Genomic DNA, 19,786 nt, shown 5'->3' with positions numbered 1-19,786 from the left:
TTTTCTTCTATTAACTCAAGCCTTAGTATGCAACATGCTTTATCTGACTTAGAAATTAACTCATGGAAATTTTACATTGATTGGACACAGTAGAACAAATTATGCCTCAGTTTGACTGACACGGAAAGAAGTTGCGTTGGATGGAACCCAGCAGAGTTTCGACTGTCTTCAGTCAGACTGTCATGTACTGTCATTTCTTTAGATTTCACTGTTTACAAGTGTTGTGGTTTAACCCCATTCAGAACTAAGCCCCTTGCAGCCGCTCGCTCACTTCCTGATCAGGATGGGGGGGGGTAGAATCAGAAGTATGAAAGTGAGAAAACTCATGGGCTGAGATAAAGATATTTTAATAGATAGAGCAAAAGCTGTGCATGCAAGCAAAGCAAAACAAGGAATTCGCTCACCACTTCCTGTGTGGCAGGCCAGAAAAGCTGAAGTCCATCACACATGGTGGTGACTTTGGAAGACAAAGGCCATCACTCCGAATGTCTGCCCCTTCTTCTTCCCCCAGCATTATATGCTGAGCATGGGATATCCCTTTGGTCAATTGGGATCAGTTGTCCTGGCTGGGTCCTTTCCCAGCTCCTTGTGCACCCCCAGCCTGCTCACTGGTGGTGTGGGGTAAGGAGCAGAAAAGGCCTTGATGCTATGTAAGCACTGCTCAGCAACAACTAAAACATCCCTGTGTTATCAACACTGTTTCAAGCACAAATCCAAAACACAGCCCCATACTAACTACCATGAATAAAATTATCCCAGCCAAACCCAGCAAAACAAGTTGCATTAATACTAGAATACAATGCGACCTTGTAAGAAGTGATGGTGTTATATAGCAAGTGGTATTCTTCTTTCTGAATGATTGCTCCTGGACTCCTGCTTGGTGTTATAAATATGCAATAGAGTGATACAGATATGCCACAGATTTCAACTGTACATTTAGTTTTTTGAAAGTTGTAAGAGGACGAAAGTACATTCTGCTGTTCTGACCAAATGCCTTTGACTTAAATGGTTTGATCATGTATTTGTGTGGAGTCTAGAGAAAGTTTAGTTTTTATTGCTGTGTTTGAGAATATTTAAAGTCATATTTGCAAAAATTAATTGCAAACATTAGAGATGATCCTTTGGTAACCTGTAACAAATTGCCTCCTGATAGTACAACACAGGTGAAAGATCATTACTCAGATTAACTAGTGCATACTTTAATATCTTCCAAATTCATCTTATAAAATGCATGACATACTCATCAAAATAAAGACTGTCCTGCAGAATTTGGGACAGATGGCAGTGCAAGATGACATCTTTTCTAAATGTGTCAAAATATTCACTCAGTCAAGCAATATGATTGGTTGCACATTGTGAGTGTGTTATTAAAATAACAAAAGCAGTAAAATTCACTTGCATGAACACCTGCTGCTAGAGTCACTTAAAATAAGTAAGGCAAAACACATAATTAAGTAATATAAATGTAATTACTTTACTGACAAATAAGTTTACAGTGTAATGCAGCTATTGCAATGCTTAAAACATTTCCAGTCAGTGAATTACACCTGTATTCAGATTTACCACATTTAAAACCAAAACATGACTTCCTAAGTGACACTGAATGAAGTATCCTTCATACTATATAACAAAACACTATGTAAGAACCAACAACAGGCCTACTGTTGTCTGTTAGATGATATCTTTAAATCAGATAGTATATATTCCTTTACCACTTGAAACTGGAGTGCATAGAAGTGGTTGATAAGCCCAATATCACAGGAAGAATTCAGATTTGAGAAAACAAAGCACTATCTGCTTTCTTCTGAGGATCTGACGTGAGGGTAGAAACAAAACATCTAATAAAAAAGAGCTGAAGGGTTTGGTTTTTTTTTAATTTATTTTTTTCAGCATTTGAAAATCTCAAAGACTCAACTTACGAAATCTAATACAACTCTTGTGTCTGGAAGTCTCCTCAAGATATGAATTTGATTTTTTTCTTTCAAATTATGGAAAGATCTTCAAGATCCCCTTATTTTGTTCTCTGCTTTGTTCTCAGAGAATTTAGCCAACCCTCAACTGTTCTCAGTGCAGGGTCTCGCACCCTGGACAATGTTAAGTGCTGTTATTAAACTGATCAGGGGAACATGCTGTGGAGTGAAACATAGCATATCTCTTGGAGGCCTGAGCACATATTTGCTACACTGCCCTCAGTCTGAAACTACACAGAGGAAGCAAACCAGAGACCCTGTGTTGTAGTACTTAGCAATAACCACAGGGCCCCCTCTTCAGTCCTCACACTTGACAATCAGTTAGCTTAGTAGTTAGGTAATTAAAATACACACATCAAATAATTGGTCTGCTTACAAAAAAAAAAAAAAAGAAAAAAGGAAAAGAAAATCTATTTTGAGATTGGGCAATGAGCAAATGTCTACTTTGCTGTTTTTCTATGGGAGGAAGTGGAACAGGAACAAAATGCTTCATTGCTTGGAGTGCAATGAAAACGCATATAGGTGAATATGGTAACAACAGGCTGGTGCTGTAGAAACTGCAGCTGCAAAGGGTTAACAAAGACTGCACTTGCTGTACATGATCATAGAGCAGAGAGATCGACAGCCTGAATTGTGTGACCCCCCGAGCGCACACCCACTCACACACACACACAGGTACACCTTCACTCCTTCGTGTGCGCAGCGCCCACCTGTGCAGCCCCCCGGTCCCCAAACCGGCTCCGCCAGCGCCGCTTCGCGCGGGGATGCGACGCTCCTTCGCAGGGGGCTGTGGATGGAGATGCGGTTTCTGTAGCGATGGGGCCGGCTGCGGAGAGCCATTGGCTGCCGGCTTTGTGAATTTCATTCAGTTTGGTCCAATAGCGGGAGGAGAGCGCCTGGTACAGCCTGGACCTCTCCCCCCCTCCCCTCTCTCCCCCCCCCCCCCCCCCCCCCCCCCCCCCCCCCCCCCCCCCCCCCCCCCCCCCCCCCCCCCCCCCCCCCCCCCCCCCCCCCATCTCCCTCTCCCAGCTCGCCTTGCCTTGCAGATCAGTCTCTCCGCGGCTCGGTCTCTCTGCATAGGCAATCACAGCTCCTACTCGCAGACTCAACTCTCCCTCTCGCACTGATTGCAATGAATTTTCTTCCTGAATGTAGGTCGCTTACAACCGAGAACACGAGTTTCCTTCAAATCCAGTGTTGTTGTCTTTCTTGTTGTTATTTTTAATTTTTCCCCCCTTTCGTGGTCGTTGCATTCCTTTGGAGAAGCCAATCGCGTTGGATTCCAAAAAGGAGAGCAGGAACCCTGTGTGAATAATCCTGGCTGCATGATAGCCCGAGAGGATTTCCTGAAAGATTCTGGCTGTGTAAAAAAGACCCCTATGCTTCTGCAGCTATCCCAGTGTTAAGGTAGGAGTATCGGATTTGCAGTTTGAGTATTAATTTAATTTTTTTTCTGTTGCTTTTTCTACCCCCCCTTTTTTTTTTTTCGGCGAGGGTGGGGGAAAAAGGGAGAGGTGTTGCAGTTGGTACTCTGGCAAAGGGCGAGCAGTTTGCTGCAGTCGTCTGTGCTTATACTTTCCCATCATGATAAAGCGATACTTTCTTTCTGACATTTCCACCATCATACGCGATCTCGCTGTCACATATCGATATTTATGCAAATTTATTTCTTTTTTACCCGCTTCGTTCTCGTCCCCTATATCCCCTTTGCACCATAATTTGTTTGGAGGCATTTTGCTGCAATCAGCTATTTGGAAAGGCTCTGGGGTTCTATGTGAGATGTTTACAAAGTAGCTCTGCCTTACAGCCAAATAAACAGAAGAGTGTGGAGGAGAGGAGGGAAAAATATCTGCAGTATAGGCAGAGAGAGAAAGAGCAAAGCCACAGTTTCCTGCAAGCGCGGAGAGGGGCAGGAGCGCTACCTCATGCTCTGTGTGCGCCTGTGGTTTTCAGGGAAACACAAAACCAACACGTAGGTTTTTTGGTTAACCACTTTCCTCGCCACCACCACAAGCACGAAAAAGCAAAAGGACGGGGAAGGGCGGGGTGGGGGGACGGGGGAGATAGAGAGAACAAGGGAGGCGGCTGCTCAGAGGAAATCTTTGCTCTTCTTGGATTAAGCGGTTCACCCGCTTTTGCCTGAGCTATTCCGTGGTGGGTTTTATTTCTTCCTTTATTTTATTATTATTTTTTTAATTTCCTTTTCCCCTTCTCCTTTCTTCTTTTTCATTCTTTCTTTCCTTTCCGGGCACGGGTAAAATGCCCGCTTTTGTGATGGGCATGGGCTTCCGCACGTGATGAGCGGGGACTGGCACTGGGGAGAGCCAGCGTGCGCGGAGCGGTGGCGGGGGGCGGGGGAAAAAGAAAAGAAGGGAAAAAAAAAAAAAAAAGACAAGCACCACTGCCACCCACCCCCACTCCCCCCCGCCTCCATCCCCAGCTCGGCAGTAAATCGGCTTCTCTGCAAAGCTGGGGCTGGGGCTGGCGGGGTGGGGGCCGCCGCGCTTTGCCCCTTCCCAGGGGAAAGGCCGATAGCAGCCCCGCACCACCCCGGGGAGCGGGGGCGGCCCCACGGCGGCCGCCGTTCCGTCCTCCCGCCCCCGCACACATCGCCGCGGCTGCAGCCGCTGCGGAAGGGTGCGGGACGGGGCAGCGGTAGCGGTAGCGGGAGCAGAGCGGGGCAGGTGTCCCGCCGTCGTGCCTGAAGCAGGGCTAAGAATAGATGCCTGCGCGGCCGGGAAACTTGGCCGGTTCGGGCGCCCGGCGCTGGGGGGAGCGAAGTTTGCGGGGGCCGCGGTGGCGGCAGGGGCGGGGCGCGGCCGCCAGGTGGCGGTGCGGGCCCTTCCAGCCGCTCCCGCCGCCTCCCGCGCCGCAGCGCCGCGCGGCCGTCCCGCGCCCGCCGCGGGAGAGCGGAGATCCAGAGGGGAACGCGGGGGGAGTTGTCGGGATTGGGGCGGCGGGGGGAGCGAGGAGCTGGGAAAACTTGCGGGAGTGGAGGCGCAGAACGGGCCAGCGGCAGAGCCGGTTGCGAAGGAGGCTCGGTCGGGCGGTGAAGCCCGGAGGAACGGCGGCACCTGAGCTGCGGTACAGGGTGCCTGTGTCCGGCTGTCCACGGGCACAGGCTTAGTGCAGGTACTGCCTGTCGGAGGGATCTGGCTGAAAGGCAGAGATATGGTTATTTGTTTTGTATCTAAAAACACACCACCACCACCAAAAAAACCCCAACCAAATCCTCTCCCCAAAAAACCCCAAAACACCTCTTTAGCCATGTTTGATAAGTGTTGAAAGCAAACAGTGCTAATATTCTAGCTTGGTTTTTGGTTTTAAATTATTAATGTTGGGAGTGTACATCCATGTATTGAGAAATAGGTGATTAGAAAACAATTCTTAATTGGAGGAATCTGCAGGCAGTTAGACCAAAATAGAAATCACTGATCTTTTTCTCCTCTAAAAACATAAGTGCAACTGCTAATATAGAGATCTCAAAAATGAAAGGGCAGTAGTTCATATTTTTGGGGACAGAAATCAGGTTTATTTATTATTAGTTGTATAAATCCTCTGTTAACACTAAAGAAATTAACTGTCAGCCTAAGAAGTAATTATTTCCATTGGTTCCATTGGTTATAATTCCTAGGTTAAAGCATGGCTTTGCTTTTTAAAAGTGAGCTGATTTCATGTACCAAATAAACCTTGCATTTTCTTTTAATTTACTTAAAAATATGCATTTTATGTTCTGTCACTATCTTTGTGGGGTCCTGTATAGGTGGCCCCTATATAGATGTACCTCTTACACAGTAGAGAGTTGCATATATTGTCTTATGAATCATATTCTAATGAATCATTAGTCTGAGAACATGAAAATGTCATAAATTTTGGTTACTCAAAACAGCAGTATCTATGGTTATATGTAATTTTATCAGAATAGTAGAAAAAGAAATTTGATTTTGACCTCATTTATAAAATCTTTTAAGTATTGTTCCTTTGTGTATAAATATATAGCCGTTCTTGCTCTCTCTTGCTTCTATATTGATATGCCTGTATATTATGTAGATCCAGTTGGTGGTGGTGTGTTTTGTGGAACTGCAACCTATTAAGTTGTACCAGATACTAAAACTGAAATTCAGTTTGACATCCAAAACATTGTGGTCCTCAAGAGGACCAAGTTAATTCAAAGCTAATTTGAATAATTTTTTTTCCGCTTTTTTTTTTTATTTTTTTTTTTTAAATTGAATTTGCTACCCTTAGTTTTGGTCTATACTGTAATACATTCACATAGGTAAGAAAATACATTTTCTTTATTCTGTGTTTCTGGAGGGAATGATCACTTTCCCAGTATTATTTTAAAATGCAGTGCACACGTGCATACATGTAGACTGTAAACTCAAAAATTCCCAATTTTTTTTCTTGATCAGCAAAGCACAGTGATCAGTGTAATTTGTTTTAAAAGCATCACAATGCAAGCAAACAAAACCAAACCTCATAGCATGAATGAAATAGACCAACTAGATTAAATTAGGACAAGTGATAAAACTGGTAGGTTTATTGGAGATGCTGTGCTATCCTAGATATTTTATATTCTTAAAAATGCTGTATCTTTTTAGCTGATCCTATGTTCTTGGGCAGATCATTCACCTGAAAATTTTTACATTTGATAAAAATGTCAATCTTAATAGTATCCTTCAGCTGAAGGCCTGTCATGTAGAGATGAAGGCAAGAGGCAGAAAGAAAAGCTCTTTAACTGAAGCTTTGTATTAAAGGTATCGTATAGAAACAAGGATTTGTTGTTTTGTTTTGTGGTTTGGTTTTTTTTTTTTTTTTTTTTGTAACAAAAGAGCGATTCAAACAACATTTACTGACTGCTACATAGAGGTTTCCACATTTGTTTTTGACAGGTTCTCAATACAGCCTCCTCCTGGCCTTTCAAACACGCATGCTGCTATTTGATGGCTGAATCACATAGTGTAAAGAACAGCTCCACCTGGGTAGGACAGGAATAAGCATCATGCTCTAACCAGCATATAATTTAGTCATTCTGTCGCTTGAAGACTTGTCACTGGGATTCAAGATCTCTTCTGCATGAGTAAATTGGTTAGTTGTGTGCAATGAATTAAAGAAATTCTTTAAAGAAATAATAATAATAAAAAATCTAATAAAACATAAACATAAGCTGCATAAATCAGTATAAGTATCTCATGTCCAACTGCAGCTATCACAGTTCAGCTCAGGTGTTCTCAAGCAATGTTTGTAAAGCGCTTATGCCGTGAGCCATTTCTATCCTCACACGTGATAGGGTTATGTACTCAACTCTGTCACCTTTTAATAGTTCTCCACTTCTCATTGCATTTGTTTTAGTAGTCTCCAGATGGGGTTTGAAAGAAAAATAAAAAAGCAACAATAAAAAAACCCCAAACACAAAAGAGAAAAAACATCTTGCTGTCTTGTAAAGGAAGAAGAGGAAGAACAAGTTTTACTGACAATACTTTTGGGAAATTTTTGGCAATGAGATAGAGTACAATGGTAACAAACTTTTCTTAACTTCAAAATGGAGGAAAGGGTAGATAATAGAAAATTAAAAGATAGGATTTATAGACAGTTTGCAGTGGTTGAATTTAAAAGGTAGGAAATTATTCTGGAGATGTTACTGGCAAGCTCATCCCTCTTTAACCCATGTAAACTAATGGGGATGAATTTTGACATTAGAAATAAGCTGTGTATGAAGAAAGGTTACTTTATGCATAGCTCATGTGAGGGTCTGAAGAGAGGCAGCTCTTGTAGAACTCTGGCTTACCCTGTGAGATCTGAGGTGGGGCTTTACCAGTGTCACAGCTAATTCAAAACGAATACATTACCACATGCTGGAACGATCACTAGCTAGGAATGCTCAGATTTGTACTGTAATAATCTAAAAATAAATTGTAGTCACTGATGTCACAATGTATGATTCTTTCTCTCGTCTGTCTTCTGTGCTGAGCCCACGCACTACTCAGTGTCAAAGGACGTATTTCACGAAGTGTATGCCACTGACTAGCTTCAGTAGAGGGTTGGTTAGGATTTTCCACGCTTGTCTGTCTTCTGTTATTTATGTACTAGCTGAGATTTTCAACTTGATGGGGAGGCTGAGCTTTTCAAGAGAGGTAAGCTTTGAAAATGAATGGCATTCTTACTAATTCTGCAGTGACTGTTATGATTTCATATATGATGAATATAAATACAAATTTGTATTTACTTGTGTGTGAATTTATTTTTAATTAAAAGTATTTTTTAGATTTATTTACACAGATCATTAAGGCTAAGCCACTTCAGTGTTATACCATAATAGATGACACATGAAATAGCAGTGGCATATTTTGATGTTAGCAAACTTCCACCTAACAGTATTTTTCAGATTTGCATCTGTTGAACGCAGTAGACAAAAACAGATAGCCTACTGCTTCTCCGTGCAGATGAGTTCAGAGGAAGACCTTTCCTTTGTCCTCCAAGTGGAGGTAGTCATTGCCAATTAGCAAGAGGTCTAGGACAGCCAGAAATGGAAGAGGACAATCATGAATAGGATTTGTGTCCAAAATTGTTAATTGAAGTGGTCTAATGGCTTGATTATTTTGAAATGTCTGTTACTGTAGTGTCCTGATGGGCTAGAGGCCCAGTGCAGATCTGGAAGGAACAGATTTTTAAGCTCTATGTGTTGCGGTCAAGTTAATAGTCTTCCCAGGATTTACCAGCCATCTTGGTCAGTGCCATCATGTGGTGATCCTGTGATATTGTTGCCAGACATATCTGGGTTAGTGATCAAGCTTGTTGATGTTTTAATGTCAGTTAGGAGCCTTAATGAAACCATAGTTTAATGCCAACTTTCCAAATACACATTTTAGAGAAATACTATAGAGAGAGCTCAAATAAATTAGTTGTATTTTCTATAACACTATGTCTTTTACACTTTTGAACTCTGGAGGAATGTAAGTGGACAGACTTCAATAACTCTTCTGTTGGTGAGGTTTTTTGTTTCAAAAAAGATTTTGCAGTTATCACTGCCAAATATCTGTTTGTTCTATTCCAATAAACAAATACTACATTATATGTCACACTTTTGATATACAAAAGCCCTACTTCATATCTGTCCAAATGGGGGACAAATTTGTCCAACAGAGAAAAAGCTGATAGCCTCTTTTGAAATCAGATTCTTAGTGTTTATTTTTATACCTTCATTTTGTACTGACTTTTGTACCACTGATTTTAGACTTGATTTTTAAGTCTTGCATAAATTTTATGCTTCAAAGTAGATATGCTGACAGTTTTTCTTCTGTCAAATAAAAGATTTTTGCAGACACTAAACAGAACTCTACAATCAAAAAGAGCAAGGAATTACTCAAAGTTTATCAGTAGTTTAATTACCAAGATACACATTTAAAAATCCTTTCTCTGAAAATAGATATCTTCTTTTTTCCTCCCTTTCTCTTTATTTATTTACTTTACTCCATCAATCTATATCCTTTTTCCATGAAATACATCCTTTGAGCACTTAGTCCTATACAGAACCAATTGCTTGGAAATGATATAAAAAATATTATGCTTTGAGATACGATTCTCTATTTTATGATCTACTGTGAATGTTTCCTGATCTTTCTTCTCAAATAAACAAAATTAATATATTATTCATATAGGACACTCCATAAACCACATGTTATCTAATGTACAACACATTTTTACTCATTTTCTTATTGGATGTAGCATAAACCATCAATACTGAAAGACTTGTATAACAGGACCAAGGTAAACAGACCACTGACAGACTAATGTTGTGCGATCAGGTCTTGTTGGATTCAGTGCAAAGATTACTGTTAGTTTCAAAAGGCTTTTGGTCAGAACCTCGGAGTAAGTAGTATTTGGATAAAACTACAGAGTATTTGCATAGAGCTGGCAATGTAATTCACAGAGCTTAAAAGACTCCTCCCAACTTCCCATTAAGTTCTGCTAATGAAAGTGCCTTCAAACTAGTATTTCATGGGGTGTCTTAGGCAAAGTGTGAAGAAAGATTACAGCAACAGCTAAAGGAAGCAGCTAGGGAGTTATTGCTGTATCAAATGTATCCTTCACCCAAACTTTAGTGTAGATGGTTCAGTGAAGCACTCCAGGACAACACATTCATCAGACATAGTATTCCTTCCCAGTCAGCAGTCAGATACATAGTCACTGATTTGTTTGCTGTAGTCTCCCAAGCCAAGTGTATCTCTATCACCGATGTAATTACTGTTATGTCTGACTGCTGCATTTTATATCATATGCATGAAAGCAAAGGTAAGTTCTCAGTACACAATGGCATAAGGGGAAGTAGAACTTTCTGCAAATTATGCACAGCTGGACAGATGAGCTGTGGTGCCTGAGGCTGTGAATTTGTATTAACACAGCCAGCAATAAGTCTGCTGCCTGAATTAGAAATGGTTGGTGTGTGTAGTTTCCAAATGTGCAGGTGGTGAATTTGGGGACAGATGATGTAGATCCAGTGGTTTTGACAGATTAAATAATAGCAGTTGGCATAATTGGAAATTAATCGTGGAGCTGGAGGAGATCTCCTTAGGGAAGAGCTAGCGTATTAATTTCATACTCATTGTCATAGTATTTTGCTTTGGTTCAGGTGCACAAGTTGTAGAGCAGGCTAGGTGGAGTTACTGCTTTGATCTAAGCAGTTTAACAGTTGTTAAGAAAATACATTGCTTTGTTTAAACTTACATTTGTTATGCCTTTTTCTCAAGATCTTGTAGGTAAAGTTGTGTTTGAGTTAGAGTTTTTAAAGATAAATGTTTCATCTTTATTTTGGTTTGATGTCATCTTTACATGTAGATGTTACAGATCCAGTGCCTTAGTAATATGATAATACAGGCCAGCTGGAACTTCTATTACATTAAAAAAAAAAAAAAAAGCAAGCTAGAAGAACCAGTAAGATTTTTACACTGTTGGATTGTGAAAGGCGTGCTGCATTGATTTATCTGCCCTGATCTGGTACAGAGGTGCGACATTACTGAAATGCAGGGGGTTAATGGTGCAGTTAGCATGTGCCATTACTCTTACATGGAGTTGTTAGGGTCATGGAGATGCATGCAAGAACAAGCAAAACTAGTTCTTCGCTAGAAGTGCTGGTCCATCCTCTTTTGTGCTATAGTGTAGCAAATGCATATTAACCTTGTAATATTCAATTAACCTTGTATTTTCCTTTCCCTGTTGGCTTTGGAAATATGATACTCAAGTTAATCTTCCTCCTGCCAAAATCTGTCTTGTCTATAAAAGTTTTAGCTGGAGAACACTGACATTAGAGCATGTAGTTAGGATCTTTAATTTTCTCTATTTCTTCTTTTTACACAAGAGGGTTTTTTTGTTTGCTTGTCTGTTTTTTCTTTTTCTGTAACTTAGCAATTTGTGTTATTATCCCAGAGCCTATGAAACCTTTTCCATTCATGCCTTAATAAAGGTGTAATACTGATCAATATGGTGACCATGGCTTCAATAGCTGAAGTAAAAACCGCATTATCTCTTGGGCGATTTGCATTAGCAGTTCTGTTATTTTGAATTAGAAGATCTTTTTGTGAAGGATTTCTTGCTCTGGCAATTCAAATTATATCAGCAATGTAGAAGTTACATAAGTAATGCTGTAGAGAGGACAGGAGATGAGAGTGATTGTAATATTGGCAGTGTGTTGAATTCTCTTAGCTATTAGGTAAGATTGGAAAGCTAAATAACTCTTGCATTTTGTATATGAGTTAATGATCACTGCATAATAACACTTCATAGAAATATCCTTCTCTAGTAGATTTCAGTTTTTGTTTGGCCCTGAAGGGTGACCATTTGGTTAGGCTTGATACTTCATTGCTTTCTGAAGCCAGTTAGAGCTGGTTTATTAAAGAGGAACCAAAATGTGTAAAGTTGGAAAAAATACTGTGTGGAGCCTGAGACATCAATAAGGATGATGGAGAGATGGTCCAGTCTCATTTTGGAAGAGAAAATTGATGAGTTTCTTAATAGTAATGATAGCATTTGTAAGACAGCTTCTGTCTCTGAAGGCCCAAAAGCTAAGCGCTAAGCATATTTATGTTTAAGATGAGGAGACTGAATATTCTAGTTCTTACTTTTTGCCCTGTGCAAGATGAGGATTCTTCCTAAATGACCCAGCCTCTCCCTCTCTTATTGATCATCCCTAACTTGGTGGGGCATTTTCTTTCTCTTGCTATTGCCTCAAGAGACCCATCATAGTCAGTCTGCAGAAAGGCAATGAGTTGCAGACAGATAACCAGTTTCAAAGGCAGGTTAATGTGATTAACTTCCATGGAAAAAGAATATTATAGCACACAGAGATAGTAGACATACAAGAGCATAGAGAGGGTAGCAGTAAGAGGACTGGCAGTTCAAATACTATATTCTGGAGAATTTATAGTAGCAGGATGTGAGTCAAGGTGGATTTACAAGAGGAGATGATGTTTTTGAACATGAGAGTTTGGTTTAATCTGAGGGGGTGCAATTCAATAGAAGTTAAGGGTCAAGGGAAAAGTATGATTCTTAGTATCATCATCACTCTGTAGGAATCTATATTGTATTCTTTGAAATAAGGTCTGTTTTCTTCTGAATAACATTTTAAAATATTTTTGTCCAAATAAAGTATTTAGGAATGCTTGTTTGGGTTTTTTTTATACTTTTTTCCCTACAAATCATAATGAATCATATTTTTCATTTCATTTCAAATACATGACTTTTTTTGTTTGTGGTTTGTTGTTTGTTGTTGTGGGTTTTTTCCCATTTTTAGTGTTGTTCGTTGGTTCATGTGCTTTTGTTTGTTTGCTTGCTTTTCCCCACATGGCAAATTTTACTATTAATCTACAGTTCTTCAGAGAAACTATTCTTGCAGAGAAGTGCATGTAGAATGTGGAGAAATTTACCTGGGATTTTATAAAGTGAGGCTTAACAAACTATGTGGGTTTTAATGGTTCTGTCACTGGTACATGGGGGGAGAGGGGAAGAAAATTAAAGTAAAATGAATCTTCATCCTACTCATATACATCACTCAAAAGATATTAATGTAATAGTTGATAAAGATTGTGCGGTTGCCGCTGTACTATTACTTTGTATTAAGTTATATTCCATAGTTCCAAAACTTTTCTCTGATCACTTTTTAAAGCAAAATAGAATTGGTATACTCTGCTTAGCTTGAAGTAGTAGATATTTGGTTAGAAATAAAGCACCCAGAAGAAAATAATTTTTCCTCAGAGGATGCAGAGTACTGACCTTTCATGTTCTTAATAAGCAACCTTCCCCTATATATATAAAATGGTCATAATGCATACAACACCAATTTTAAGAGCAGTTTTTCTTCACTTTCTGTGAGCTGCATATTTAAAAGATTATAAGTGTGACTTAAGATCTCATTAACACTATTTTTGCATTGATTTATACCATTTTCTTCAGTGACACTGTGACTAATAACTGAGTGTCTAGAAGTATTTAGTGCTTTTAAAAAAGATAGTCAGGTTCCAGGATTTTCCCCCTCCTTTTGCAGCTGACATCTGATCATTTAATGTATTAATTTGGCAGAGGCCTCTTTTCAGCTAAGAAGAACTTGTTCTCTGTGGAGTAAATTGTTTACCTACCAGCTATATATGTCTGCCCTAGTGAATGTGAGTGAAATGGTCCATCACTAATTCATGTAACTGCATTAACCTTCTTGACACTGTCACTGAAAAGTTAAGACAAGGATAAAGGTGAATGACAGGAGGTGGTGAAAATGGGATTCTTGAACATGGCGCACATTTTACTATGTGTAAATAGGCTTAGAACTTAAGTGATTTTTAGAGATACATTTATATTTTAAGTTTATTTGTTCCTTTTAATTATTCTTGCTATATAGGATTATATTTTATTAGAATTTAAAGTCAAGTGGAAATGTTTTTAGTTCCTAATCCATGGTAATTTCTAGTATGTGCTCAGAGTTTTTGTTTAGACAGGTAGGAGTTTCATGCGCAGAAGGAAGAAAAATTAAATGAAGGGAAAAAACTCAATTCCAACATTCTTTGTTACTGTACACCAATTTTTTTTCTGCTCTGACACACACCAGGATTCACTATTTATAGTATATACTTTTTATGAATAAATAAGCACTGAATTTTATGTAACGAGATATCTCAGCTCAGAACTATTTTTCTAGAGGAGAGTGATAAAAAGTTTGGCTGAAGAATTCAGTTTTTTTTAAACAATATTTTGCCTTTATTTCCAAGAACATAAACACTACTCCACCAAAAAAAAAAAAAAAAAAAAAAAAAAAAAAAAAAAAAAAAAAAAAAAAAAAAAAGGAATAAAGTAGATGAAGATGAAAAATCCAGACTTTGTCTATGCTGTTGCATTACTTTTGAACTTTATAGTGATATTTTAAGGCAAAACCCTAGGATTTACTTTTTATTTTGCTATATTCATATAAACAGTTTGTACACTGTTTGCAAGTATGAGGTGACTTTGTATCCCCTTATAACTTCAGTTATTTCATTATGGATGCTTTGGAAGGAAGGGTGTCCTCTCTTCCTAAGACTGCATCATTTATCAAACAGTAATTGCCATGGTACATTTAGATGCACTATGACTTTGTAAATCATCACAAGCATTGCCCAATATCTACATTATCCAGTGCCTCAAGGTATTCCAAAATACAGAATCTAGCCACAGGCATTAACAACACATACAGTTACTGCTGTCATATTTTGGTGCTGTTCCCAGAAATGCCACATTCAGAAGACTGTACTTTGAGGAATGATGCTGCATAATCAGATGGCTAAATTTGTTAGAAGCTGAGGGACCACAACAGGGAGTACAGTGTTATCTTTGATGATCTTGGCTTTTGTAGTGGCAAACAGCAATGCTCACAGAATTTCTTGATCTGGTTACTGACTAATCCAAGTCTTTCAAACTATTCCCAACATTGGCAGATTTTTCTCATCAGATTTTTAAGCCTAGCCTCAATTTTCTTTCCGGAGAGAGCTATGCATTGGAAGAAAGCAAAAATTTCTTAATAGTCCAAGTAACTACTTTAGACCATGAAATCAGTTATTCAGTGACTGGGTGTCTCAGACTAATTATTCTTAGAGGTTGGCTGATGCAAACTGAAGAAGCTGAGAAATTGTGACTCTGTTGATTCTGGACTGTTCTGATGATAAAGAACCACAGACCCTCTTCTTCATTTTACGATATTCCTAACTCATTAGTGGTTGATGAAAGATCCTTACAGGGCTGCCACTCTTTTCCCACTGTGAACTGTATATGTGTTCAGTAAGGCCGTGTTTAAAAATTTTTGTCAACTACCTATTGCATATATTACACAGGAAAATGCATTTTATTTTTAGGTCCACATGTTATAGATAATCATTTCTTACATGTGCTGAGCTATATGACAAAAATTTCACACTTCTTTTTTTCTACACCTGGTTCAGTTAAGATGACTGGTGTGAGGCACCAACTACCTCTGGATTTTAATGATTTCCCTACTAGTAAATGAGTATCTCTCTCTCTCTCAAAGATGTCTCTGTCAGATCAGTGAGGGCTCTGTCTGTCTGCCAGTGCCCTTTACTTCCTAAATCAGGTCTTTATACTACTAGTTCAGCTCAGATGCCACTGAAAATTGTAGTTCTGAATCTCTTGGAAATGCAGTCCATTTTGGCTGTAACTATGACAAAATGTAACAAAAAAGAATATTTGTTACTCATCCTTCAGTCTAGATACTATCAGGTGCTGACCAGATTAACTGATGTCTAGTATATTTACTGAAAATATATGCTGATTTCCTTGAGTCCCCTGTGGGTTGGTTTATTTTGCATACCAGAGATCTGCTTTTAAACTGTAGACAGTTGTGTGCAAACTAATTATTCTAGTCTCTCAATGCAATTTATGGGAACAATTAAGAATTTTGGGTGAAATTCACCCTTTTAAGGTTTTCTTCAGCATGAGATTAAGCACGTGTGATTAAGGAATAAATGAATTTGACTAGGTGAAATTTGATCTTGGTCAGTTTACATTGTTCCACAGGTTTTATGCTATTAGCTTTCCTGTTGTTCTAAGGCCTTGTCTAAGACACCTGTGTTATTTCTGAAGCAAAGGTCCCTTACAATTGGACTTTATTGTTATTTTTGTTTATATGTAGGTCTCCTTTTAAGATATAGGACCACTCTTTTCCTGGCCTGCAGTTCTCAATGTTTGATCATTTGTATCATTGTTGAAGACATTTTCCATAATGAAACTGTGGGATTGTTGGATGTCTGATGTGCTTGAATGCCATTGATAGTTCAGTATCTAGCCTTAATTTGAGGTTGTTGTACATATCAGAAGCCTTAACCATAAGACTGTAGTCCTTTTTGAACTTTGGTATGCTGGCAGGATTCTCACAGTTTGTTGTGGGTTACTGGTGTCAAGAAATTTCATTCTTCTAGGCAACACAGTCATTCAGTGGTTTTAGTCATACATAAAAAATAGAAATTACCCAGTTACAATGTATGCAGATCATGGTGTATGAAAGAAAGAAAGTATTTCATATTCTGGTTACCTCTAAGTACATTCTATGTGAGACATCCTTTTGAAAAATGCGTGGAGGAGTCTTAGAGGATTTTCAATTATTCTGAATTTAAAAAGAGTGAAAAAAATAAAATTGGCATAGCATCCATTTGAAGTAATTATAACAGATATGTTTTACTGTGGCTGAGTTTAAGGACTCAGACTATTATCTCTTATTCCTTTGCAAGTTTTGCTAAGCGGAAAAACAGTTGAGATGTGGCTGAATTTTGGGAGTTGGCAAAATGCAATGTAGAATACTCAGTTTTCACTTCTAGACAATACTGAACATTCTAAACCCCTACTCTTTTGACATTATCAGTTAACTGCAATATAAAAATTTGAAAGCAGAAGACTAGCTTTATGATTTATAATAATAAGTGAGCACTCCAATTAATGAAAAATAATTCTGTTTCGAAATCTTTCTGAAAGAGTACCAAAGAAGGGAGTAGCTAATATAGTGGTTGTTGCAGCACAGGGCTCTGAATTCAGCAACAGCTGTTTATATTTCTCACAGAAAAAAGGGCTAAAGGACTAGGATGTAGGTGAATTATTTTTAATTGAAACTCATGTTTAAAAATATTTTTCAAATAAAAAAAATCAAAGTTTTAAAAAAATTATTTGTGCAAATATATATATGTACATGTATTTTTCAGCTCATTTAAATGTTTAGTGGGTTTTATTGTCAAACAAAAGATGGCACGCATTGATAATCTTGAATGGTTTTTGTATGTATAGCTTTTTTTTTTTTTTTTAAGGAATGATTTAAAAAAAAAAACACAATTGTAAACTCAAATTCTTAAAAAGAAAAACAAGACCATCTGTAGTGGTTCATTTACTGTGAACAACTGTCACTTGAATACCAGCTATGGGAGGTTTGTTTTTGTGAGGGCATACATTGCAGTTGGATCCTTGAGTGAAACAGTAGCATTTTTTGGTGCACTGATAATAAGATAGTGATAATCTGTGTTGACATCTTTGGAAGTGATTACATGACAAGAATAATCTAATTTCTAAAGGATATGAGCTGTGTTTTCTACAGTGAGAATTTTGTCTTGATATCTCAAGTTAATTTTCAACTTCTGAGAATAAAAAAATTTAAAGCCCCCCCTTAAATAATGCAAAATTAAGAGCTCTATTTTAAAACTCTTATAAGAGTTAAGAGCTGTATTTAAAAACAACAGCAAAAGCAATAAACGTTTGCCCTGATGTCCTGTTGTTTATTGAGGAGATCTAGTAATTTAATTTTTAACTAAAACCAAATGATGATACAAAAAAAACCCAGTTATCACTTAACGATCTGTGAGTCTCAATTGCATCTTAGACATATGAACAGGAAAAAAAATTAAGAAGAACTGCAAACTGCAGTGATTTGAAGTGTTTATAATGTAGATTATGTCTTAGTGGAAGATTTTATTTATTTGTAGGAACTTCAAATTGTTACTTTCATGCAGAATACCTTTGTTAGCATACTTACCTGTGTTGGGAAAAATTTCTACAGATAGGGAATTACTTTTTGAAAAATAACATTTGGAGTTCTTGGTGCTCAAGAAAGACAAGGATTTTCTGGCTGCAGAGATTTGTCACCAAAAGGGTCTTTTGAGCTATTAGTTTTTCAGAACTTTTGAAAATTAGGCTGCAATCAAGCTTACACTTTATCATTATCCTCCATATTAATATTGACCATATGTGTCTGTTTCAGGAGTCTGTATATAGTCAGAGGTCCATTTCTACCAACATTTTGCAGCACTGTGGAAACAATTCCAAGTTACTGGACTGAGTTCACACATCCTCACAGTGACGTGACAGCTCTCCAGATGGTGGACGCTCTGCTCAGGCAGAAAAATCCTCTGACATTCAGCATCTGGAACTCAAACTGTGGTCTTTGAAGACCACTGCATTGCGATTTCGTACCACTTTGGTCAGTGTTAGCTTTGTTTCTCTGTATAACTTGGGGTATATCATCAGTTCTTAAAGCTTTTAGAGGTACAATTTTTCTTGTGGCTTGCAAAGTGGCAACAGTTTGCTTTTGTGGAAGAGACTTCTAAAATCCATTTCCTTTTAATGCTCTACACAACCGTGCTCCTGGGTATGATTTATAATTTTCCAGTAGCAGCTACCAGCTACCTGTCCCAATTTCCTCCTAAAATTATGTGTCCAATAGACTGCAGTCAAGTATGAGACAGCAAATATGAGACATGGATATGTGGATTGACTTCTGCAGTTTAGTGATCTCATGAGAACTTTTATTCACTTCAAAGAGCTCTGGATCAATCTCTTAGTTTCTGCTGAAAGCAACTTTAGACTTTCTTCAGTTTTTGGAACTGAAATACTAAAAGGCCAACATATTCATAGCTCATTCACTCATGAATATCTTTATTTTTCCAAGTAACAGCAGGGCAGAGAAAAGCAATTGGCTTCTCAACCAGATAAATGGAAAGAATGTGGAGATATTGGACTCATGGCAACCATAAGTTTGTTTTTGTTATGACCTGCAATCAACAGCATATGACATAACCTATTGCTATTGCAGGCAGGAGATCTAAGGATGACTGACAGCCTAGAGCAAGCAAGGTCTAGCTGAAAACAGAATGTTCTAAATACAGAACAATGGCTTTATATATAGCCCTACAGTGAGAGAAATCTTTTCATTTCTGCTTCTGATGGGAGACAAGAGAGGATTTATTTGACTTTAGGGAAGCTTTAGAATCTTCAGATAGTATTCCAAGACACTGGAAACATTTTAGGCAACTTACTCAGTTCATGCAATGGAGTTTAAATAAATTTACCAACATATTGATTTCCTGCCCTGGGGAAATGTAAGGGCTTTTATTATCACTGGATTTTTTAATTTGCTTGTTCAATTAATTATTCTACACTGTCCAATGCTAATTTTGGAGAGTTCTAAATTTAATAGATTCAGTTAGTACATGGAGTGGTTGATTAGCTGATAATTGAGATAATCCATTGCCAAGGGTTAATTTTTCTCTTGTGGGTGTTCCAGGGATCTATCATCAGTCTTAACCTTTATCTAACATTTGCTACATGGTTTATTCAGCACCAGTGATTAAGCTGTAATTTAACTTTCTGCATTTGAGTCAAGTCTTAGTAGAAGCGTTAAACAAAATGCACTTATTACCACATTTATTTTTTGAATGTGTTAAAGTCAATAAAAAGGATTTAGGTCCACATTCTCACCTGTAATATATGGTTCGACTTTGTTTTTCTGTTAATTTTATCCTATGGTCTTC

At 38.3% G+C, this 19,786-nt stretch overlaps 1 protein-coding gene across 1 annotated transcript in view; it reads left to right on the top strand.

Annotated features, from left to right (window-relative positions):
* Window positions 1-2,983: 2,983 nt before the first annotated feature.
* Window positions 2,984-19,786, top strand: part of LOC114069597 (neuroligin-4, X-linked-like) — a gene marked incomplete at its 3' end in the record, with an annotated part of 103,580 nt that continues 86,777 nt past the window's right edge. Inside the window, exon 1 of the mRNA XM_027906494.1 lies at window positions 2,984-3,377. The remainder of the gene's footprint in view (window positions 3,378-19,786) is intronic.

Source organism: Empidonax traillii, unplaced genomic scaffold (assembly GCF_003031625.1).
Source record: "Empidonax traillii isolate 1590-97213 ecotype Southwest subspecies unplaced genomic scaffold, ASM303162v1 scaffold1303:size248775, whole genome shotgun sequence".
In the NCBI taxonomy this organism is placed as follows: Eukaryota; Metazoa; Chordata; class Aves; order Passeriformes; family Tyrannidae; genus Empidonax; species Empidonax traillii.
This window is presented reverse-complemented; position numbering and strand designations above follow the sequence as displayed.